The sequence below is a fragment of the Lissotriton vulgaris genome, chromosome 9 (genome assembly GCF_964263255.1).
Source record: "Lissotriton vulgaris chromosome 9, aLisVul1.2, whole genome shotgun sequence".
Taxonomy (NCBI): Eukaryota; Metazoa; Chordata; class Amphibia; order Caudata; family Salamandridae; genus Lissotriton; species Lissotriton vulgaris.
Genome location: NC_141697.1, coordinates 225,953,406 through 225,979,766, shown reverse-complemented (window position 1 = coordinate 225,979,766; position 26,361 = coordinate 225,953,406). Strand labels below are relative to the sequence as shown.

The 26,361-nt window shown below is 45.4% G+C and overlaps 1 pseudogene; it reads right to left on the bottom strand.

The window, feature by feature from the left end:
- Positions 1–1,203: 1,203 nt before the first annotated feature.
- On the bottom strand, positions 1,204–17,001 carry LOC147689861 (uncharacterized; annotated as a pseudogene).
- Positions 17,002–26,361: the final 9,360 nt, after the last annotated feature.

Genomic DNA, 26,361 nt, shown 5'->3' with positions numbered 1-26,361 from the left:
GAACTGTAATCATTCAGTCAGTACCCAAGTACTCATGCAGCGAAGTAGGCCTTAGGGCATGAAGTGTTTCAAAGTGCTATGCATTATGCTTGTAGTCTTCTATCTACCTGCACACCTCTCTTTTATACCTTCAATTCCTTAGTTTGTATGCTTACTCTTCCACCAAGTACTCTGCCACTGCTGTTGCACACTGTTGTAGTGACCCATTCAGCAGTTTGTTCTAATCCATTCACTGTACTAAAACTCAAGCACTTATAAATTCAGTCAAGCACTGTCCTTACAGAACTGTAATCATTCAGTCAGTACCCAAGTACTCATGCAGCGCAGTAGGACTTAGAGCATGAACTGCTTCAAACCGCTATGCACTAGGTTTGTACTCTTTTATCAACCTGCACACTTGTCTTTTATACCTTCAATACCCTAGTCTCTATCCTTACACTTCCACCAAGCACTCTGTCACTGCTGTTTCAGTATTGTAGTGAGCCATTCAGCAGAATGTGCTTATCTATGCACTGTGCTAAAACTGAAGCAGTTATAAATTCAGTCAGTCAGTCAGGCACTCTCCTTGCAGAACTGTAATCATTCAGTCAGTACCCAAGTACTCAAGCAGCAAAGTAGGCCTTAGGGCATGGACTGCTTCAAACCCCTATACACTATGCATGCAGTCTTCTATGCACCTGCAAACTTGTCTTTTATACCTTCCATTCCCCAGTCTGTATCCTTACACTTTCACCAAGCGCTCTGTCACTGTTGTAGTGACTCATTCATCAGTGTGTAGTAATCCATTCACTGCATTGAAACACTAAGGGTCCGATTTACAATAACTGGCGCATCCCCAGGGATATGCCAGTTATTGTGCGCCATGCCACCGCTAAATTCACCCAGGCAGTTTCACCAGCACTGCAAAGGGAAGCATAGACTTGTAACATATTTATGTACATATGTTTCATTCAAATGCTTCGGAAGTACTACAGTATACTGTAAGTAAACACCTTATAGACTTATGCTGTAGCACTTCCTTATAGTTCTGCACTTGCACATTCATCATACACTACTAATGTATTCTTTCATTCATTTATGCACCACATTCATTCAAAAAAACTTTTACACACTATTATACTAATGTAGCTCTTTTTTTGACCAGTGAAGTTAGTTCTTAAAAACTTTTTTTTTGTATTTTTTGAAGTTTTAAAAGGAAAACAATTAACAACGGGAGAAATGGTGCTCCTGTTTGCGCCTGCAAATCAAATCAATTGATTGTTCCCGATAGCACAATGTCTCTCTACAAAATGTACAAAGAATTATCAGGTCTCTAAAATCGGGACGGATGTCCGGATGCGGACTGGATGGTGCTGTTGAAGTGCTGGCTACAGCGGGTGGAGGGTCGTCCCGCAGCCTATCACATGAAGCTCTTGCATAATTGGGAGGATGAAGAGTCTTCACGTGTCGAACCATGGTGGCGGTTCCAAATGAATATTTTTTGTTCAGGTCTCCTCTAGAAAGTGTGGTCCCACACACCTTGCAGGTGACCTTGACAGCATTCACCTTCTTTTCTCCATCTGGAAATGTGAATAATTTCCTGATTATAGCTTCTTTCCTTTTTGGCTGTGCATCATCAGCCAGAAATTTCTCTTCTGAAGAGTGTTCAGAAGTATCTTCCTCCTGACGTGCAGCCATATTAAAGTTGTCTTCTAAAACTCTGGAGCTTCAGAAAAGAGATGGTTCTTCAGTGAAAGTCAAAGAAGAATGATTAAAATGGGTGGGGTCTTTCAACAGTTGGAATAGTATTATGACCAATCAAATCTCTTGTTTTGAAGTCACATGGCGTGCGCTTACGGTACACTTATGATGCTCGTACGTATGACGGAATTTGCGTAATTGCTTTTAAAAGTAATACCCGCTTACTAAAAGTAAATAAAAACCATTTTCATGATTATCTCAGATAATGTCTTGCCTTAATATTTACATTAAATACATAGATATATCTTTTTAAACATAAAGGAACTTTCGTGGAGTACGCATTCGGTGCAACCGTATAAACGTACATGCGACGCGGAACGTCAAAACGTATTCCTAACGTATGCGCGGGTACACGTACAGTACGATTACAGATACAAAGGATGGTGCGAGAACAGTACGGGTACCGTACGTTTACCACAAAAAAATTAAAATGCAAAAAATATATATAGCAATTAATTTTAATATATTGGGTAACATTTTAAAAGAATGATTTTTTAAAATAATTTTACATTAAAAATATGTAATGTAATTTAAAAAATAAAATAACTAAAAATAATTATTATAACAAATGTAGGAAATTAGTGTAAATATATAATAATACATTTAAAAATTGCATTTACTAAACCTATGAAATACACTGAAAAAACCATAGGTTTCACATATGTTATAGTTAGGAATTAGCATTTAAAAAACCTTAGAAATTCACTGAAAAAACCATAGGTTTCACACATGTTATAGTTAGCTGGACATTTCACTCATACAAAACCATTAAAATTCCCTTGTTATAGTTAGTTGTACTAACTATAACTCGCACGCCCGCAATCCACTGCTGATCTCACATATTACATCATTCATGACATGGTCTGTGACATCACTGATGACATCTCAAATGACATCACTGATCACTTCATCCATGTGACAAACTAATACACCTCATCATATAGTAGCATAACCTTTGAACACTCATAAATTATGAAGTTCCATATTTGAAACCATTGACACACCAGTACAAGATTTCTAAAATCCCACTCAGTAATTCCTACATCTACACACACATCTAAACACTTACCTATAGATTCACTCATACATGCTAACAAAGATCAATAGAACACTATTAAATATACTTATATACCTACATCAATATTACACACCAGCACATATCCTATTCCTTTATGCAAACATCCTCCTCACTTATACAAACAATTGATCATACCATATTTACTTAGCTACTCACGTACACCACTATTTATTCATATAGATTGGAACTCATACTTATTGTGTTATAAAATCAGTATTACAAGTATACAGTTATCCATACATCAATCATACAATCACTGAGTATTATGTATACTTATTTATATACAATAACTGTCACATACACTGCCTTTTATATTATTAGTTTGTTGGACATATATCATTGAGAAATATATTTACTCATCACCACACCCATAAAGAGGTTCACTCACCCAAACAACTGTTTCCACATACAGTCTTAACCTCATATACCTACTAAATCAACTATTTACACATCTTTCGACAGTCACACACGTCCCACCCAACCACACACACATTCATTCACTATCCCATACAAATACTCACTTAACTAATTAATAACTAATGTAGACTTTCACATACCTAGTAACCAACTTATGTAGTAGTTTACACAACAAGAGATAGAGTGATACAGGTATTCACAAAGTTTAATCACTATCCCATATATTTAGTGAGACATGTTAAATTCGTCACTTAGACACTCAATCCCTTTGCTACTAAATCCTCCATTCAGACACTTATACATCCTCTCAGTGTTCAGGCACATTCATATATATATATATTCACTGAAAAAAACCATAGGTTTCAGACCAGTTATAGTTAGGAATTAGCATTTAAAAAACCTATTAAATTCACTGAAAAAAACGTAGGTTTCACACCAGTTATAGTTAGCTGGAAATTTTACTGACATAAAACCATTGAAATTCCCATGTTATAGTTAGTTGGACTCACTATAACTTGCGCACCTGCAATGCACTGCTGATGACGTCACATATTACATCACCCATGTCATGGCCACTACATTAGCATAGCAGTTGACACCAGAACTGTTTTCAAATTGAAATCCAACAACATCTTGAGCAGAATCCTTTTTCTTTCTGCTTACAATTACAGTTTCATCTACTTTTTGTCTTTTTGCTACTACCTCACTGCAATTATTCTCATTTCTTCTTTTTCGGCCTACCACACGTTTTTCAAACAGAGGATATTAAGGCAAATGTGGAGCATACTCTCTTCTTAACCTATTGTATTCTTTAACACAATCTAGATCTGCACAAATCTTTGTCTCATCACACTCAATCAAGTACAATCCTGATAAAGTTCTGAATCGTGATAATGCCACATAAGCCATACCCTCTTGAAACACAGAACTTCCAATGTTCACATAAGCACTATCTACACTTAAACCTTTAGATTTATGAATTGTCACCGCATATGCCAAACAAACAGGAAACTGTTTTCGGCGAACATATAAGTCTTTTACAAGCAAAAATCTAGCAGAACAACAACTAATTTGTTGTACTTGCTCAATGCCATCAAATTTTATTTTTAAAAATTCAATTCCATCTCTATTTCTATAATTCACAAAATCAACAACATGACCCATTGCTCCATTTACCAGACCTCTTTCAACATTTAAATTCCTTCTCAAAATGATACGACAATTTAAACACATATTCAGAGTCTTTTCAAAACCAGCTGTTTTAGATATACTTTTCTCTAATGAATCTAATTTTGTTTTCAAAATTTCTGACAAAACAATTGTTGCACCCATATGCTCTATTTTATCTATTGCTTCCAGTTTCACAATCTCTTCATTTTCTAACTTTAACATTTTGTTGTTGAAGATGGAACATTCTTGCAGAGTTGGCATCAAACATATCCCAGATTTCTTCTCAGTAATTTTCTTAAAAATATTCTCTGGAAGAATGTTTTCATTTGGATACAAATTTGAAATTAATCGAGCATGTAAAGCTTCTTTCCCAAGCTCACTTACTTTTCCGATTCTTACATCTTGTAGAATATTTTTATAATCTTCATCCTTTGCCTGTCGCATATTTTGAAGCAGTTCTGCATATTTAAAATTTAACCATATATTAACACTTCCAATGCTTCCAAGGGACTTCCTGGTATCTTCATGCGTGAGCATTTTAAACACTGGTTGTCCTTTTACTGGAGTCAACTGCAGTAGATCTCCAAAAACAATAATGTGTTTTCCTCCAAATAACACATCATACTCTGTTCTAAGAATTTCTTGCATTCTCAAATGCACAAAGCAAGCATTAGATTTGAGACCATGCTTACTTCATCAATGATAAGAAGTTTCATTTTCTTCAGGACTCTGAAAACTTCAGAACACGCATCTCCAGATAGCTTGTTGTAATGCAATTTATTATCATGCTCAACTGGCAGCATCAGTAAACGATGTAGAGTAATCCCTTTAATGTTATGTGCTGCCAGTCCAGTTGGAGCGGTTACAACACAAGACAGCGGTGATTCAGTCCTTTTCTGCAAATAAGTTGCAATGGCTTTAATCAGAAAACTTTTTCCTGTTCCCGCTTCTCCACTTACGTACAGTCGGACAGGCTTAAATGATGTACATGAGCACTCTTTTTTCTCATGTCTGAATCCATGTTCAATCTGTTCTGTGACTTCGTCATATATCTTTTTCTGCTCAACGTTTAGTTGCTTTACCAAATCTTTTAAGTTAACTACATCCTCTTGAGCTTATTCCATAGCTCTTTCCACCTCATCCATGGCAGTTGCAGCTTCATTTTGGATAATTGGTCCTCCTAGTGGATCCTGACTCAATGAAGTAGAACTCTGACTGTCTTGAGAACTGTCTCTAGCAATCTCTTCAGCAATTGTGGCTTCTTGCTCTATTTCTTCGTTCAACATTTGCAGATAATTTGGAAAAACAGGACATTCTATGGTATCCTTGGTTGCATTAAAACAGTCTTCAGCTCCAAGTAGTTCCTCTTCTGTACGCCATGGCTTAAAGAGTTGCAAAAGAGCTAAATAGTAAAATTCTCTTTTGTCTGGAGTTTCGCAACTCAATTTTTGATGATTAATCAAATGGCCTTTTCTCTGCTTCACTAGACATCCTTCATACCCAATGACAGCATATTTTCCATTATTGATATCTTCTGTGATGTTCCTCTTATAACTGTAGTTTTGCAGAACTTCATACAAACAAGTGTTCTCAAGGTGAGTACTTCTATTTGGATAGTATGTATCCAACATGTTTGTCTTCAAAATATCTGTACTGTTTGGTTCTTTCTCTGCCAAATATTCAATTTCTTGTACAGATTTCAAAACTCGGTTTCGTGTTGCAGCAAGACCTAGACTCACCCAAATGATTGTTCTTGATTTGGCATAGAGACTTGCTGATGATAACCGATCAGAACATTCATATGCTCCAATTTCTCGATGCGACAACATCTTCAGACTGAAACTGTATAATTTTTTACTTATACTCTTTTCATGTGAAATGTCTTCCCACATTTCCTTCAGTTCAGTCTTTTCTTTTTTTGTGATGTAAGACGTCACATATCAAGCCACATCAATACAGTTGTCAGCAACGAACTGAATATCCATGTTAGCATTCCACATGGACAAAATCACTGTGTTGTAGTCGTTGATATACTTGGACTCTTCATTTCTTTTTAAATTGTATGTATTTTTTGGTGATTTCCTTGTCACACTATGTCACAGAGAAGACATCAAATTATTTACTCTTCCTTTAGAAATCACTGGTCGTGGAAACGCGAAACGACATTTCGTGTAGAATTTGTCCTTGTTTTTAAATTTTCGACGACAGTACTTTCCACAACGATGGGATTGAAAACGTAAAACTTGTTGCCTTAAATTGTTTTCTTCAGTAGTTTTCGGAACAGCACATGTTGAATATTCTTCAATGAAACTCATCACTGTGTCATCCGAATCCGTTCCAAATTTGGGTGCATCTTTAATCCATAACAACATATGTATGTGAGGAGCACCTCTCGCTTGATACTCCTTCCTCCAAAAGAAATCCAAAACCTCTCCAAGGGGCGGATTGTTTTTGTTGGTAATAAAAGACATCATAGCTTCAAATCTATGATTAAAATATCTGCAAACATTCACTGGATCCAAAGAACACAGTTCTCCATGTGTTTTCAATGCTATATTTTGTATGTTTCCATTTGCCTCTCGTAGAAATTGAAGTAAGTCATCCCATGCATACTCAGCACAGCTAAGAGTGAGGAACCATGTAGGAGTTCCTAAGTTTCTTAGCATACATTTCAATTCCCCATGACGACGGAACCAATACTTGTTTGTCCCACGCTGACATGCCATGAGATTGATTAGCTGAGATTCCAAAATACTGTCTTGCAGATTGACTTTCTCCATAAAGTCCCTCGCCGAAACATTTTGCAGATGAGCTCCACTTTTCAGTATATGATTAACTGCATAAGAAAGCCCAGACAAATCACTTTCATACAGTAGATGAAACAAATACGGAATGCATTGACGAAACCTTGGATCTTCAGCATATAATCTTAAAGTCCGGTATTCAGCTGCAGGAATTTGAACTGGTCGATCGTCATATCGTCCACCTCGACCTGTTGGAAATAACTGTGGAAAACAACGAGCTTCCAAACTTTCTTCCCATACACTTATAGGACTTCCTTTTGCTGCTTTCATTTGAAACAAGTCAATTGCACTCCCCATTACTTCTTTGGAATGCAAAGGATGAACAGTATAATGTTCATAGATTTCTTCACTTTTATACACATCAACTTTTTCATTTTGGCCAACTGAACAATCACTGTCTTCTTCTGTAGCTGTGTCCTCTGCTCCAACACTTACATCTTTGTAGTACTCATTGTTTTTGACCAAATACAACGTTGCCTTTTTGACTTTCCTAACATCCACTAAATCTTACCAGATTTTATTACTCTTTGTCGGAATCCCATTAACTAGAATAACCAGAGGATCCTCTTCTACTCTTTTAACACCAATTGTATCAATATTTTTCTTGACATCTAGATGCAAATAAACAACTCTTCCCTTTAATCCTCTTTGTAAATCTGTAGGAGGTAATTTCCCTATCTTAGGCTCCATGCGAACAATAGCCTGAAAAGGATGGACACATTGAATCAAAATAGATTCATAAGTATTTAAATCCATCAATTCAGAAGGAATATCTATCAACTGAAGATTATTATGAACAGCTCTTGCAGGCATTCTATTTTCATTTAATTTTTTCAAACAATAATTACAAATACGCTGATCAAAACTCAAATCAAAAGAATTCTCCACCAACAAGTAACTTACAAAATCCTTCCATTCACTATTATTTTCCAATTCACATTTTGCATATAAATCAACTAACCTAGTCTGAATCTTATGAGTCCGTCAACAACACACACAAGTTAAATTAGGCCTTTCACTTGATTTCACCTTAAACTTGGTAATTTCCTAGTCAAACTTTTCTATACTTGAAATCTGTACATTGTCTTCCACATTACCATCCATTAGTATATACATTTCTACACTGTCCTCTTTGTTCCCAAAATACCAAAACTCAATTTCTTCACAAATAGTCTTCACATCTACTTCAGATCCATGCAAAAGAGCGCTGTTTAACTGTTTAAGCTTAAGTGCTGGACTTTTTGCATAATACAACCTTCTCACTAATTTCCTCACCTTATTATGATGCACTGCTAACATCATAAAATGATGAAAAACACTCTGACATACTTTTCTAGAAAGACAAGCCAGTGAATGCCCATGCAAACCTGTGTTTTCTCTCACTCTGCAAGGATCTAACTCTTGCAAGATCTTCATTTTCTGTTTTACACTTTTCTTACTATATGTACGTAAGAAATTTCGAAGCAAATCTTATTGAATCCTGTTGCACACTACAAATACTACTGCACTTCCATGTGTACACTGGACCCTTAGTATGTCTCCCTAAAACTTCATCAGCTAACACCTCTTCTGCATCTCTAGACACAAGTTTCTCTTTTTCCATCGGACAACCATCTTATGGCCGGGATGCCTGTCACCCCCTCCCAACACAATCCCCAAGGATGGGAAGACGGACGCAGTTCTGAACTTTTGGAAGGCGGGAGGGAGTCACCCTCCCGGCCGTATTTATTAAAATATGAAACAAAATTAAAACATTAAATAAAAGTTTCATATCATGTACAATTTTCATTTATTACATTTCGATGAAGACATGTTCATTGGCTAACCTTAACAAATCTCTAATACAAAGGTTTCCTAGCCGAGTCTAACATCCTGCAAATGCATACATTCTAAATTAAAATTGTACATCCGAGCATTAAGGGCCAACGGCAAGGTCGCAACCGGTGTCAGATCCCTACTACCAAAACTCTCGCCCTCACGGTGTGAGTGGCGGCCGCTTTGAGGACTGTACCCTCCGTGCCAACTCCAATTTCCCTTGTCTTGTTGGGGGCCCCCATTTCAGCTCGACGCCATCTTAAAGGTCGTCCGAGCACCCGTGTGAGGTATCTGTAGGAAGGACAGCGTGGACTCCCCCCCCCCCCCCCCCCCCAAACCCCAACCCCACCCCACACTCTCTATCACATCCGCCGTCGCGGATATCCGGGCCCCGGGAAATTCGTAGGAGGGGCATATAGCCGCCTCCTCCCCTGGAAGGGGCCTATGGCCGTCTCCCCTTAGGCGAGCCATCCTTAGTGGGTGCCGCCTCCCAGTGGGAGGGGCCAATGGCCGCTTTCCCGGGCGCTCCCATCCATAGTGGGTGGCGCCCCCCTCTAGGGACCTTGAAATTACTGCTCACCGATCATGACCTTACCGCCACAGGCCGGATAGTTGACCGGCTATCCGGCCCTCCCACAAAACTCCTCCTAATGGTCATGCTTCCTCAAACCCCTTAGCCATGCTATGAAGTCTCCTATGAGTAAGACATTCCCCTCCCGGGACAGGTGAACCCCATCATTCAGATACATGTGATCACCCCGAATACACCCATGCGGAATGCTATGCAACTGCGCAGAGCGAAACAATCTACCAATTTTGTTGTTAACCTTCTTCACCGAATGGTTCAGCGCTGACACTGAAAGGCCCCCCGCCAAACCCTTCTGGGAATCATGTGGGACCAGGCAATCGTGCACCCCGGGATTCTCTTTGCCAACCAGCTAACGGCAGACAAAACTTGCTCGAGTAATACTCGCCTACCCAGTGTCACCAAGTCATTGCCCCCCAGGTGGACTATGATTACAGATGGCGGTGACCTATGCCGCCCTAAGAGACCCTCAACAAATGATTCGAATTGGTCAATACAGAGCCCGCCCCTTCCGTGGAAGGCCACTCTGTACCCGTATTCCCCAGCTGCGTGAGTCGCGTCACCTGCTTTGAATACGTCCCCGGCCCGCCTCACGTATGAGTGGCCCACGACCCAGACCACTCTCTCCTCAGCAGGTGATCCGTGACCGCTGGTCCCCTGGTACTGGGTCGACTGCAAATTCCGCCCCGCATGACATGCTCGCGAAACTGTAAATCAAACAGAAGACAAGAAGCGTGAGTGCATGTAACTTGACTTCACAACATGTGCAATCGCACATACCTTTTAAAACAATTCGAGGACCATCGTCCTAACTGTTTCACCTCTTCCGCACTCTGACCCCTGGCTGTAGCCTCAGTAGCAGCCCCTATCCTAAAGGAGTGGGTCCCAAAATCGCACGGGTCCATGCCCGCCGCCGCGATTGTCAGTGCTAGCACCCTCTGGAACTGAAACCTCGTCAGTGGGGTGGCATCGAAGTGCCTCAGCAAACTCCCCCCCCCCCCCACGTATCCACCCTCAGAGCCAAGTATTCCTCTATGCACCTTATCGGGCATGTGGGAGACCCTCGCATGCGCTGGACAACAACGCTGCTTCCCATCGCTCCCTGGTCAGTTTTGGACCTAGCTATCATGACCACCATCGAATCACCCCTAATTAGGATGTGATCCCTGCACAAGCCTCCCTCCACATCTTTCTTATTTCTTGCAACCAGTTCGCTCACCCGCATAGCCCCATGGAACGCTAATGCGAAAGCTGCCCGGAACAGAACTGCTTCGAATTGGGAGGAGCATGTCGTCACTAATTTTGCCATGAGTAGGGACAACCTTTCCAAGCCAATCGGGCGTCTCACGTCATGCCTGCGACCCTCGAGGCGCTGCCAGCCGCGAAGGGCTTTTTTAGCCAAAAAGGAACCTGTTGGGTCTTTGATGCCATGCACCTGCGCCATGAATGAGATGGCCGCCCTGTGTCTATTGGCCATTGCCGCTGATCGGCCTTCTCTGTGCAGTGCTACCAGGAACCCCAGGAAGGACTCCTGCCCCCAACTCTGACTCCCTGTTGGACCCAAAAATGTACAATAGGAATGAAACGCTCCTTCGTATGCCTTCCTCGTCCTGGGGGCTAAGCTTGCTGCCACGAGGTCTTGTAATCCGGGGCACCGATTAGCCAGAGTGCTTCGGGGAACGGTGCCGCCACTAAGTCCGCTGTAGGTAGATAACCCCTGAACGCCTGCATATGTGAACGAGAGAGTGCATCAGCCGCATGATTCAGTACACCCGGCACATGTTTCGCCCTGAACTGTACATTTAGTCTCATGCAAAGTAGCACAATTTCCTTCAGCAATCTCAAAATCCATTTGCAGCGTGCTGCCTGATTGTTAATGCATTCTACAACAGTCATATTATCAGACCAAAATACAACTGAGCGGTCTCGGAACTCGTCCGGCCATGCCCTCAGAGCGACAAAAATTGGGAATAGCTCGAGGAACCCTATTTTACCTGTGAGACCGCTGGCGTGCCACCACGTCGGCCATGTTTGCGCCGACCATCGATTACCGAAGATGGCGCCAAATCCCACGCTCCCCGCCGAGTCGGTCCACAAACCCAGCTCGTCCGAAGACGCTGGCGGCTTGTTCCACACTATTCGACCGTTGAAATCCGCCAAGAATGCCAACCAAATGCGCATGTCCTGGCGGACCTCTGCAGACAGTCTCGTGCGGTGATGCCCTTCTTTAAGACCAACCATAGCTTGTGCAATAGAGCGTGAAAAGGAGCGAGCCATTGGCATCACTCTCAAGGCAAAGTTAAGCTGACCCACAACTTGCTGCAACTGGTCGAGGGTCACTTTCATCATACCAAGGCAAAGCTCCAAGGAAGCCCTAAATTTCGATACCTTACCCACTGGCAGGAGGAAACACCCCTCCACAGAATCGAGCTCAATTCCCAGAAACTCCAGTGAAGTAGATGGTCCCACCGTCTTACCTGGCGCCAATGGTACCCCAAACTCCTCCATGAGGTTGCAAAAATCCTGTAGCGCCTGCGCACATTTCGTGTCGCCGGCAGCTCCCAAGAACAGAAAGTCATCTAGGTAATGCATAACATGCCTATGCCCTGTGGCCTCGGTGAATGCCCACTCTAAAAAACAGCTGAATTTTTCGAAATAATCACAAGAGATGGAGCAACCCATCGGCATGCATTTATCCATGTAGTAACGTCCTTGGAACGCAAAACCTAGCAGACGCTGATCCTGTGGGTGTACCGGGAGTAACCGGAACGCCGACTCGATATCTGATTTCGCCATCAGCGCTCCGGGGCCCAGGCGATTCAACATGGTGACGGCATCATCGAAGGATGCGTACCGCACCGAACAGACTCCTGGGTCAATCGCATCGTTCACTGAGAAACCCCTTGGAGCCGACAGATTATGCCCGGTTACTCACCGGTAATACCCATTACTCCGAGTCCTGGTCTCCCCGTCCCATTCCTGATACATGAGCAGCTAGTCTGCTCTACAGAACCCCTACCTAGCTGAGCTGTTGGCACTTCCCCCTAGGATGACGTCACCATCACGTGACTACAAAAGGGGGAAGTGCCGGAAGAATCATCCTGAAAATACCAAAGACAACAGAACGAAACACATACAATCACCCACAGAAAACCCAAATCAGGGAGGGAGGGAAGGGCTCAGGAATGGGACGGGGAGACCAGGACTCGGAGTAATGGGTATTACCGGTGAGTAACCGGGCATTACCTCCTCGTCCTGGTCTCCCCGTCCCATTCCTGATACATGAGCCCATACCCAAGCACATGGTGATTGTAAGAAGAAAACAGACCAGAAGTATGCCAGAAAAACAGGTCCATTTTAATCAAATCAAACAGTACAAATCATAAATCAAGCACTGCAGACAGGACACTAGTCCCAAAGGCAGCGGAGGCCGCATCCCCAACTCCAGACGATAATGGGCAACAAAAGTGTGGGGAGAAGCCCACGTGGCAGCATTGCAAATGTCTCGCAAAGAGGCACCCCTGAACATGGCCCAGGAGGACGAAACGCTCCGAGTCGACCGACCCTGAACAGTAGAAGGCAGGGGACATTGAATCATAAGCAGAAACCACTGCGCCCTTGACCCAACGAGACAAGGAGGACAAAGAAGGACGAAGCCCTAGACCCGACAGGCCGTAGGTGACGAACAGGGAGTCAACCTTACGGAAACCAGCCGTACGCTCCAAGTAGATGCGGAGAGCCCTCAACACATCCAAAGAATGGAGGAGCTCCTCCTCAGGAGAGGCAGGAGCAGGAAAAAATACAGGGAGAACAATATCCTCCTGACAGTGAAAAGTGGAAATCACTTTAGGGAGAAAAAACTGACTCGGTCTGAGAACGACCTTGTCAGCGCAGAAGCGCAAGAAGGGGGGGGAAGCCATCAGTGCACCAATCTCACCAACCCTACGCCCAGAGGTAATGGCCACCAGGAAGATAACTTTGGCAGAAAGGAACTTCAGGGCCACGGAGTCCAAAGGCTCAAACGGGGGACCCGTCAAAGCCCGTAGAACCAAGGGCAGATCCCAAGGAGGCACAGGGGAACGGGAGACAGGACGTTGGAGCAAGAAACTCCTCAGAAGGTGAGCCACCAACGGGGACACAGACGAAACAGAGGAACCCCGAAAGGCAAGAACGGCAGCCCACTGCGCCCGCAGGGAAGAAACAGCCAGTCCCAAGATAAAACCATCCCGTAAAAAGTCTAACACCCTGACTGCCTCACAGGAGACAGGAGAGAGATCCCTCCCATGACACCAGGTGGAAAAATTCTTCCAGTGACGGGCATAAGACTTCAAGGTGGACGGACGCCGGGAAAGCTGAAGACACTGGGCAACCTCCAACGAGCAACCCAGACCCAGCAAACTCAACCTCTCAAGTGCCAAACCCCCAGCCGGAGGCGACGCAGGGAGGCAAGACTGAGAAGAGGAGCCCGCAGAGGGGAGGGAGACAGGGGAAACCTCCAATGAGGGCAAACGGCAAAAGCCAGCAGCAGGGGAAACCAAGACTGCCGAGACCACTCCGGAACCACCAGGAGAACCTCCGCCCGATCCAAACGAATCTTCCGGAGGACCCTCGGAATCAAGGCAAAGGGAGGGAAGGCAAACAGCAGACCCCCCGACCAAGGAATCGAGAAAGCATCGGTCGCCCAAGCCATCGGAGACGGAATGATGCTGCAAAACAGAGGAAGAAGGGTGGAATCCTCCGAGGCAAAAAGATCCATCCAAGGAAGGCGGAACCGAAGGACAATCTGCCCGAACAGATCCGGGGACAGACAGAGGGACACCGAGGAGGGGAACACCCTGCTCAAAGTATCCGCCGGCCCATTCTCCTTCCCCGGAAGATAGACCGCCGTCAGAGACAACAGATTCGACTCGGCCCAAAGGCCGATCTCCCGGGACAGGAGAAAGAGAGAACGACACATGCCCCCCAGGTGATTCACATAGGAGCGAACCACCTGATTGTCTGTCTGCACCGAGACCGCCCGACCCCGAAGGAGAGGAGCGAACCAAAGGAGAGCAAGCCAGACCGCTCGCAACTCCTTCCAGTTCGAGGACTGTAGGGACTCGAATCGGGACCACCGACCCTGACCCTTGGAAGAACCCAGAACAGCCCCCCATCCCAAAGCACTCTCATCCGTGGACAACACGACCACAGACTGAGGGGGAAGGAGATCGAACCCCCCGGAAAGGGCGAGAGGAGACAACCACCACTGTAGATCCGCCCGAATCCCCGGAGTGACAGGGATCAGAGTCTCGTAGTCCAAGGAGGCGGGATCCCAGTGAGACAGGACATGATGCAACAGGGGGTACAGCTGAAGCCTGGCCCAAGGAAGGAGATACAGAGTGGACGCCATCTCCCCCTGACTCCGCAACCAGAGACGGGCAGACACCTGCGACTGGGAAAGAAGCCAAGAAAGGTGGCGAAACAAAGTCAACTGGCGCTCCTGGGAGAGGAACACCATGCCCAGGTCCATCCGGAAGAAAGCCCCCAGGAACTTCAGGGACTGAGAGGGCACCAGGGAGGACTTCCGGTGGTTGATAAGGAAGCCAAAGGAACCCAGCAGATGACACACCTGGGCGACATCCGACAGAGCCTGCGAAAAAGAGGGAGAGACAATCAACCAGTCATCCAGATACGGAAACACCAGAAGCCCCCTGGAATGAAGAATACCCACCAGAGGGGCCAGGAGCTTGGGGAACACCCTGGGCGCAGAGGACAGGCCGAAAGGCAGCACCTGGAACTGGTAGTGATGGGTCTCCACAGCAAAGCGCAGAAAACGCTGGTCGGCAGGATGGACAGGAACATGCAGGTATGCATCCATCAAATCCAGGGACGCCAGGAAGCCACCCGGAAGGACCAGAGGTAGGATGGACTGGAGGGTCACCATCTTGAAAGGGCGATGGACGACGAAGCGGTTGACACGCTTCAGATCCAGAACAGGACGAAGATCCGAAGTGTCCTTCTTGGAAACCAGAAATAGGATCGAGTAGCAACCCTCGCCCCTCTCCAGAGGTGGAACCTCCACAATAGCATTTTTCTTCAACAGGAGTTGAACACCCGACAACAAAGCTACTCTTCGCAAAGGAAGACGGGGCAGCGGAGTCCGAACAAAACCCGGAGGAGGAGGAGAGGAAAACTCTATCCGGCAACCCTCCGAAACAGTCTGAACCGCCCAGGCATCTGGAACCGACAACCACTGGGCGCGGAAGCACTGGAGTCGACCACCAACGGGCAAAGGCAGACAGTCATTGTGAAGAGGAGGAAGCGGTAGTGGCAACACTGGCAGCGGCCCGGGGCTTGGCACTTCCAGGGGCCCCCCGGCCACGACCCCTGCCTCGAAAGGGCTGAGAAGCGCCACGAGCAGGAGGCCCAAAAGCGCGACGATAACCAAATCCGCGCCCCCGAGCAGGAGGACGGACCGGAGCCACCAGCTTGCGGTTCTCCGCGGACTGCTTGACCATGCCCTCCAGCTGAGGACCGAACACCTTAGAACCTTCAAAAGGCAACTTAAGTAGGACCGACTTCTGCGAAGAGTCCGCCTTCCAGGAACGCATCCAAATATGACGCCGGGCAGCAATGGAAGCACCAGAAGCGGCGGCCGCCGCCCCCAAATTGTCGAAGGAAATGTCCGACAGGTAACGCACCTGCATCTCCATCAAAGACAGAAGAGGAGTGGCATCCTCGCCGTCGTTCAGCAGAACAGACAGAGACTGGAAGTCCTTAAGGAGCGACTGAACCATATAGTTGGAATACGCAGTCGCCCTGACAGACAAATTAGAAGCAGCATAGGAACGCTTCACAGCCCCTTCAACACGCTTATCCACAGCGTCCGCAGGAAGGGCGTCTTCAGAAACAACCAAACCCTGAGAGGAAAGGCCAGCCATCAAATTGTCCACTTTCACAGACTGAGGGAACTCATCAGCAAAACCCTCAAGAGGGTAACGTCTGGACAGGAAACGAGGAAAAGAAGACTTGTCCACCTCCTTCCATTCGTGAGACAGCACATTGCGCACCGCACCATGCAAAGGCAAAGTATCCGGAGCCGGCTGGACATACTGTGTAAAAAAGTCATCCTCAACAACAGCATCCGCAGGAGGAGAAAAACCCAAGTTGGACCTCACATGGGCAAACAGGTCAGCGAGCTCAGCACCCTGAACAAAACGACCACGGACACCCTCATCCTCACCAGGATCAACGTCATCCTCAGGAGCATCTTGTGGATCTAAAGACACACGAGGCACCTTGGGAGGAGGACCAGCCGCGTCCCTAGCCAGGAAAGCAGCAGCCACAGCCTCATTAATAATGAGGCGCAGGGCATCAAGAGGAGCCGCAGAAGAAGAAGCATCCGAAGCCATAGCGGAAGCCAAAAAGTCCAAACACTCCCAACAGGCACAAACAAGGACAAAAAACATCCCAACTAGGACCCCAGATATAGCCGAGGACCCGAACACCTGTGGGAGGAGAAAAAAACCAGGCCGGCATAAAAAGCCCAGGCAGCAGCCAAAATCGCCCCTTAAGAGGATGCAGTACACCAAACTCCACAGAACAGCCCCTGCCCGCTATAGCAGGGCGAAAAAGGACCGGAGAAAGCCCAGGAACGGCCGCTGGAGCAGACCAACCCAAGTCAGGTGAGCATCACGAAGCACAAACACTAAAAACGGCCGCTAACGCGAGCCGCGTGTAAAGGAGCGCCCCCAAACAGAGCCGGCTGCTAACGCGAGCCGCGTGAAAGAAACAAGCCCCCAAAACGGAGCCAGCGTGGGGGAAAGGCAGCGCAACAAGCACAGGCGGCCGCTAGAGCAGGACGCCGCAAAAACAAAGGAAAACAGCCAGGAGACTTACCAGGACACAGGAAGCCTCCAAACAGCACAGCCAGGAACGCTGTCGTAGACTGCAGAATAGAAAAAACAGGATGATTCTTCCGGCACTTCCCCCTTTTGTAGTCACGTGATGGTGACGTCATCCTAGGGGGAAGTGCCAACAGCTCAGCTAGGTAGGGGTTCTGTAGAGCAGACTAGCTGCTCATGTATCAGGAATGGGACGGGGAGACCAGGACGAGGAGGTAATGGATCAGCCTAAATTCCCCCGGGTCTTTTTTGGGGACCACCCCTAATGGGGAACAGATGAAATTCGCTACTGGCGGGTGCTGAAAAGGGCCAGCGACTCGGCCTAGGGTCACCTCTTTAGCGATTTTTCTCTCCACCACACCTGGATTATGCTGTGCCGAAAGCTGTTTTCTACAAAAAGGTTCCCCACGAAAATCCCCCGCCGGGATGTGGAAGCCATATAAGAATCCCTTCCTCAACACCCCAGCGGAGACATAATCAGGGTATTTGTTTAGCCAGGGAGTCATAGCCGTGATATCAACGGGGGTAGGCAATTGTAGACAACGATCCCCCTCAGTCTTGTTTGGACCCTCCTCTACCTCCCGACCCGCTATTTTTTGACCTGCATGAACTCTCCGGGTGCGAGGAATTCCCACAACCCGCACAAGCATGTTTGAACTTACATGCCCCTTGCGGTCTGGTACAGTTGCCTCTATTGAAGCCCCAACAGACCCCCCGCTTTCCACCATTCCCGCCGGTTCTCGGCTGGTGATCGCCACCGGCGCCTGCTCGAAAGGGCACCGCGGGCTGCTGGCGGGAAAACCCTGACCCATTCCCACCTGGCGAGGACGTCCTCGCCGCGCCATGCAGGAGCTGCTTCTGCCAAGAAATCGAGTCGAGGCAATCCCATGTCAGAGAGGAATCATACTCTTTCGCTTTACGGAATTTCATGTCGTAACCCATCCATTCATTCCCCTCATATGTTTCATAAAAATCCATTATACGTGCCTGATAACAAGACAATTCGGGCAATACCTCGGGCTTACGTTCGCCAATAATCGCAGTAAACATTGCAAAGGCCTTGGCCCAATTTGTTATCGTCTCATCCACCCTGAATCCCGCCATTTTGGCTCGCCAGACACTCGGGTGCCACAAATCTTTCTGTGTCTTAGCATACTCCATCTCGCGATGGTCAGGCAACAACGAAAACATATTAACATACTTGTCTGCCCATATCAATTCTTTCATGGCCAACGGGATATGTTGAACCACTCTCTCCCGTCTTGATGGCAATGAGCCCTCCCCCGCCACTGGTAAAGCGAGCTTACCCGGTTCGGTCGCTGTTCCCGCCGTTTTCTCGATGCCAGCTGCCGGTCCTTCCGGGGTCACCTGTGGGGAGACAAGAGGGAGATTCGCCTTCGCGGCATCTCGCGACTGCCGCAACTGCTGGATTAGTAATTTGGCCTCTTCGGCCGTGTCTCCGGGCGCCGTAGCACCCCCTGCCTTTTTGTTGAGCCATGCGGCCAACTGGGTGGCCAATTCGGGAGGCATGTCCTCGTCGTTGGCGGGCGTAATCACAACCGGAATCGGTTGACCCGCGTCTGGGGTTGGTACCGGGCCATCGGCTGGTATGGCAGGGAGAACTGGAGGTACCTCAGGGACCGGGACCTCCCCTGCCCCCGCCCTCCTTTTGACCCGCTTTCCTCTACCCTCGGGGACGACTCCCGGCAATGCCGGGCCTATTACCTTTTTCGGGTTACCCGGCTTGTTCATTGCGGCCAGTTGTTTCTTGATGCCCGCCATATCCCGACCAAGCGCCGGGACTTGTCCGATGCTTCGCTCCATTCTCGCCATTCTGTTCACCAACATGCAAAGCACTTTGTCTGTCTCGGAACCCTTTCCTGCCTTCTTGCCAGACATCGTTTCGATTATCCGCTCCGAGTTGATCAACACGGTCCTGGATCCTTCGCCTCGAAGTCACTGAAAGAGAAACACAAGAATTACAAGTTCTCAAAATTGCTCCTTGTTCCGTCGAGGGCTCACATGCAATGAGTGGGTGCAGCTTCCAAGCACAGGAACAAGAGGACGCTTCTTCGGATTCCCGCTCTCTTTATTCTTCTTCGGGAGGGCGTGTACCCTCCGCCGGTACGCCTACTGGGCGTGGCCATCGGTGTAGGTGTCTAGGACAACCCCTCTTGGGCGGGAAAAGGCGCGCCCCGGCTACGCCGCTCCGGGCATACCAGCCGAGACACGACCCCGCCCAAAATGGTTTCCCGGGAGGATCGGGGCACCCAACCATACGTTCGGGGGGACTGAGTGGTCGCCCCTTTCCATTCACCTCATATGCTCGACCACTGGTGTCAACTGCATGCACCAAATCATTTTTCTGAAAGTAACTCTCCTCATTAAAAATTGGCTCAGAACTTGAACTATGCATCCATTCTCCAGAAAATACTTCACAAAAATGAGTCCGATTAATTATTCTTTTCCATCTACTGTTCGATTTGAAAACATCAACTGCCTTGTTAAGTATCCTAATTCTATTGATTACTACAATAAATAATTTTTTCTTAATTTCAAAAGCCTGATCAACAATCTTTTCTACACTTTTCTTTTTCTTGTAAAAAGCAGCTCTGTTTGCCTTTCTTTTCATTTTTTAGCAAATTTAAAACTACCCTCTTGCGAAACATTTGTCTACGAATGTCCCTAAATTGATTTTGCCTTCTATTGCTATCCATATTCTTCTTTCCTGCTCCAGTATAAACATTTTTTGAGGGCCTCTCCTTCCTTTTCAAATTTGCTCTCTCCTTCTGGATCTTCACATTCCCGTTAACATTTGTTTTTGTTCTACATATGTTGCGAAAAAAATACTTAGTTGTCTTACCAGGAGCTTTTTTGGTGTTTTTTGAAGTACTTGTTGTAGAGTATTCCTTTAATTCCGTTGCTGATTTTGTTCTTTTCCGTATGGTATTTTTTCTTCTCCTTTGCCTTGACGGCATTTTTGCTTACTTTTGAAATGTTGATTTCAATCTGTGGTAAAGAAAAAAATAACACATTATAGACCACTATTAGCAAACAACAAAGCAATGACAAAAAGCAAACGATATAAACACTAATTTGCAACATATCTAAGTTTATACCACAGCAACTATATAACTTAGGAGTAAGACAAAGAAAAACAGCTAGAGGGAGTAACACAAAAACACAGAGAGACTCAGACAAAGAAAGAGGGAGTAAAACATACAAAAGGACTAAGACAGAGAGAGTGTATAATATGTTGAAAGACAGAAAAAGGATGTAATAGGGAGAGGGAGTAAGTAAAAAAGGGAGTAAGTCAGAAAAAGTATGTAACAGGGTGTAAAACAGCGAGAGGGTGAAACAGGAAGTAACACAGAGAGAGGGTGTTAGAAGAGAAAAGGTTGTAAAAGAGACTAAAACAGAGAGAGCCTGTAAAGGAAGAGACAGAGAGTAAGTTTGAGAGAGGGTGTAAGAGGAAGTAAATCAGAGATAGGATGTTACAAGAAGTAGGTCAGACAGAGGGTGTAACAGGAAGAGAGAAAAAAAGTCAGAAAGAGAGATGTTATAAAACAGACAAAAGGTGTAATAGGGAGTAACTCAAGGCTAGAATATTACAAAGAAAAAGATTGATTAGATAGTATCTGCATGATTCAGAAAATATATTGGCACATTTCACAATCATGTCATCTATGTTTCCTCAGATTAGTCATGTTTTTTGATAATGCTTGGTTAAAACATTTTGCTGCATAGAGAAATTGTCTTTTGTGAAATAGTGAAGTTTCAGTAGTGAAATTGAATGCTTGTACATAGGATCTGTGCTGTGTTTCTAAAATGTAATTTTAAAAACGATTTTGGGGTAATTGAATGGCTTTTATATTTTGATAAGGAATTAATAGTGTCTTCCTCATTAAATAAATATATTTGAACCTTTTACAATGATGTCATCTGCATTACCTCAGATTAGGAAGCAGACTGAGCTTCTTTCTTGTTGGTTTGTGTCATGTTTTTTGATAATGCTTGGTAAAAAGATTTTGCTGCATAGAGGAATTGTATTATGTGAAATCGAGAAGTTTCACTAGTGACCTGGAATGCTTGTACATAGGACCTGTGCTGTGTTTCTAAAATTTTATTTAAAAAACGATTTTGGGGTAAATGCATGGCTTTTATATTTTTGAGAAAGAATTATTAGTGTTTGCCTCATTAAATAAATATATTAACACATTTCACAATCATGTCACCTGTGTTTCCTCAGACTACTAAACAGATTAAGCAGATGAGGTGAGGCCTATCCAGGGGTACAAAAGAGTTCAGCACTGTGTCCAATAGTGCAATGAATTTGACTTACCTTATCTGACCCTTGGGCAAGCCTCACCTCCTCTGTGCCCCCTTGACAGACCTCAATGTATTGGGTATAATTAAAAGTGATAGGGTGCACATGAAGTGAGGCCTGAACAGGAGTGCAGATGAGGTGATGCCTGTCCAGGAGAACAGAGGAGGTGAGGCCTGTGTCGAAGAGTGCAATGGACAAGACTTCAAAAAGCCTCTCCCCCACTGCATACTAAAACATAGACTTCACCTCCTTTGCACCCCTGAACAGACTTCTCTCCCACTACACTCTTGAACACAGGCCTCACCTCCTCTGCTCCCCTGTGCAAGCCTCACCTCATCTACAACCCTAAACAGGCTTCACCTCATCTGCACCCCTAGACAGGCCTCACCTCATCTATACCCCTGGACAGGCCTCACTTCATCTACACTATTTATTCCTTCTCCAAAATATAAAAGGCATTCATTTACATCAAAATCGTTTTTTAAATAACATTTTAGAAACACAGCACAGGTCCTATGTACAAGCATTCCATGTCACTAGAGAAACTTCTCAATTTTACATAATGCAATTCCCCTATGTTGCAAAACCTATTTACCAAGCATTATCCAAAAACATGACACAAACCAACCAGAAAGAAGCTCAATCTGCATCCTAATCTGAGGTAATGCAGGTGACATCATTGTAAAAGGTTCAAATATATTTATTTAATGAGGCAAACACTAATTATTCCTTCTCAAAAATATAAAAGGCATTCATTTACACCAAAATCGTTTTTAAATAACATTTTAGAAACACAGCACAGGTCCTATGTACAAGCATTCCATGTCATTTCATTTCATGCATTAAAATGTTTTAACCAAGCATTATCAAAAAACATGACACAAAACAACATTTAAAAAAACAATCTGCTTCCAAATCTTCTCCATAGAGTATACAAGTCTCTATCTAAATTAAATGAATCATTTCTTACCTTTACAAATGCTTTGGGAGATAGAGAACAATGTCAGACACACACACCAATGTTTCTTTAGCAGAGCAAAATGTATGCATTCCACACACTGCAACCAGAGACTGGCACAGAAAACCTCTAATTCTACACAGATATGCCTCATTTCAACAAATCAAAACTCTTCCCTCATTATTTTCAAACCAACACCTTCCCCCCCTCAGCCCTTTCTATCTGTTACCATAGCAACTCCCTCCTTACTTAACTCTCAGGTTCAAAAGTTTATTCTACAATGTTGCAAATGAACTAAGCAAGGATGTTTGACCTCTCGATACACCAGCTTATCCGATGAAATGTTTCTTTAAATGACTTTTTCTTAACCATTCAAATTGCTTCTTTCACAAAACACAACCATGCACCCTAACTTTTAGTTTTCAACTATCTGAATCCACCAATCATTGCTTGTGATTCAAGAGCAGTGAAACTCCACAATTATTTTTTTGTAAACTCCTACTGTTCCAACTGCCATTTAATTCCCACACTTCATCTGACTGCACCAGAACCTTCTCTCACTATGTATTCTGTGTGGATTATTGGACATAGCTACATCCACTGGGCTCAAAGGTATACAGCTAGCAGACATTTTCACAACCTTGATTTAACAAATGTGGAAATCAAGTGGATTGGCCAGAGAGGATTGAGATGTCACCAATTGATACCATTGGTAAAAACCTTTTTGCATCTGCCAAACCCTGACCTCTTAATAGTGCACTGTGGAGGAAATGACTTGGGCACTTTGACTGGGGTTGGTCTGGAAATGCTTTTAAAGGACACCTTTGATCAATTGATGACACTTTTTCCACAAACAGCCTTGGTATATTCCAATATATGTCAAAGACAGAAATGGAACTGGTCCAACCAATTTTGTCCACAATTTGAGAAAGCACGGAAACATGTGAATAAATCTGTTAAAGCATCTAGTCAGAGGCATATAGATCTGCTAGTCCCCAAAAAGAAAGAGTCTGAAGACAACAACATCAGATATATCTCCACTTTCAACTCTAAATCAGGTGACATACGAAGATGCCTTAAGAGGCATTGGAAAATTCTGCATACTGAACCAACTATAACAGAGGTGATAAAGAACTCACCCAGTGTAACTTACAGGAAAAGCAACTCCCTGAAGGACAGACTCTACAGGAATGAGGTTGTTTTAAGGAAATCTACTTTTAAGGAGATCCAAGGTTTCTATGTTTTCATGAAATGCAAAGCATGCAAGTATAGTTCCAATGTAAAAACTGTACATTACCCACTATCCAACACTGAGAGAAAGATTGAAAAACATCTAACGTGTCTATCTGACTATTGTGCCTACTTACTAATGTGTCCCTGTGAAAAGAAGTATGTCGGGAGCACAATGTTCCCGGCTAAGAAAAGACTATTGGAGCACATGCGTGCGAGTGCTAATAAACATAAATTGTCTCCAATAGCCCGCCACTTCGAGGAGTTGCACAATGGTAATCGTAATTTATTACGCTTCTTTGTGATTGACAGGATCCCCCAGTCCAGCAGGGGCGGGGATAGAATCCGTAAGTTGCGAAAAATGGAATCGAAACTCATTTCGGAGCTCGACACTAAGATTCCTGGAGGGTTGAACTCCGAAGAGGAGATGAATTGGTTCCTGGGAGAGTAATGAACTTGATATGTAGCGAATCTATGTGTAGTGAAATGTAATTGTGGAATTTTGTGGTCAATATTAATGTCATTACTGTCACAATCATGCAGAGGATGCAATGTAGATTGATGCAGTTGAATTGAATGTCTCTTTGCTTCATTCGTTTTGTTTCCTATAATTTTAACTGTAAATCTTAATTTTAAATTCACTAAACAAAAATTGTCAACTGGGAAGTGTATAACAAAGGATGAGCCACCAATATGCGTTTCGATTTTTTGTTTTTAGCCAGGGAGTCATAGCCGTGATATCAACGGGGGTAGGCAATTGTAGACAACGATCCCCCTCAGTCTTGTTTGGACCCTCCTCTACCTCCCGACCCGCTATTTTTTGACCTGCATGAACTCTCCGGGTGCGAGGAATTCCCACAACCCGCACAAGCATGTTTGAACTTACATGCCCCTTGCGGTCTGGTACAGTTGCCTCTATTGAAGCCCCAACAGACCCCCCGCTTTCCACCATTCCCGCCGGTTCTCGGCTGGTGATCGCCACCGGCGCCTGCTCGAAAGGGCACCGCGGGCTGCTGGCGGGAAAACCCTGACCCATTCCCACCTGGCGAGGACGTCCTCGCCGCGCCATGCAGGAGCTGCTTCTGCCAAGAAATCGAGTCGAGGCAATCCCATGTCAGAGAGGAATCATACTCTTTCGCTTTACGGAATTTCATGTCGTAACCCATCCATTCATTCCCCTCATATGTTTCATAAAAATCCATTATACGTGCCTGATAACAAGACAATTCGGGCAATACCTCGGGCTTACGTTCGCCAATAATCGCAGTAAACATTGCAAAGGCCTTGGCCCAATTTGTTATCGTCTCATCCACCCTGAATCCCGCCATTTTGGCTCGCCAGACACTCGGGTGCCACAAATCTTTCTGTGTCTTAGCATACTCCATCTCGCGATGGTCAGGCAACAACGAAAACATATTAACATACTTGTCTGCCCATATCAATTCTTTCATGGCCAACGGGATATGTTGAACCACTCTCTCCCGTCTTGATGGCAATGAGCCCTCCCCCGCCACTGGTAAAGCGAGCTTACCCGGTTCGGTCGCTGTTCCTGCCGTTTTCTCGATGCCAGCTGCCGGTCCTTCCGGGGTCACCTGTGGGGAGACAAGAGGGAGATTCGCCTTCGCGGCATCTCGCGACTGCCGCAACTGCTGGATTAGTAATTTGGCCTCTTCGGCCGTGTCTCCGGGCGCCGTAGCACCCCCTGCCTTTTTGTTGAGCCATGCGGCCAACTGGGTGGCCAATTCGGGAGGCATGTCCTCGTCGTTGGCGGGCGTAATCACAACCGGAATCGGTTGACCCGCGTCTGGGGTTGGTACCGGGCCATCGGCTGGTATGGCAGGGAGAACTGGAGGTACCTCAGGGACCGGGACCTCCCCTGCCCCCGCCCTCCTTTTGACCCGCTTTCCTCTACCCTCGGGGACGACTCCCGGCAATGCCGGGCCTATTACCTTTTTCGGGTTACCCGGCTTGTTCATTGCGGCCAGTTGTTTCTTGATGCCCGCCATATCCCGACCAAGCGCCGGGACTTGTCCGATGCTTCGCTCCATTCTCGCCATTCTGTTCACCAACATGCAAAGCACTTTGTCTGTCTCGGAACCCTTTCCTGCCTTCTTGCCAGACATCGTTTCGATTATCCGCTCCGAGTTGATCAACACGGTCCTGGATCCTTCGCCTCGAAGTCACTGAAAGAGAAACACAAGAATTACAAGTTCTCAAAATTGCTCCTTGTTCCGTCGAGGGCTCACATGCAATGAGTGGGTGCAGCTTCCAAGCACAGGAACAAGAGGACGCTTCTTCGGATTCCCGCTCTCTTTATTCTTCTTCGGGAGGGCGTGTACCCTCCGCCGGTACG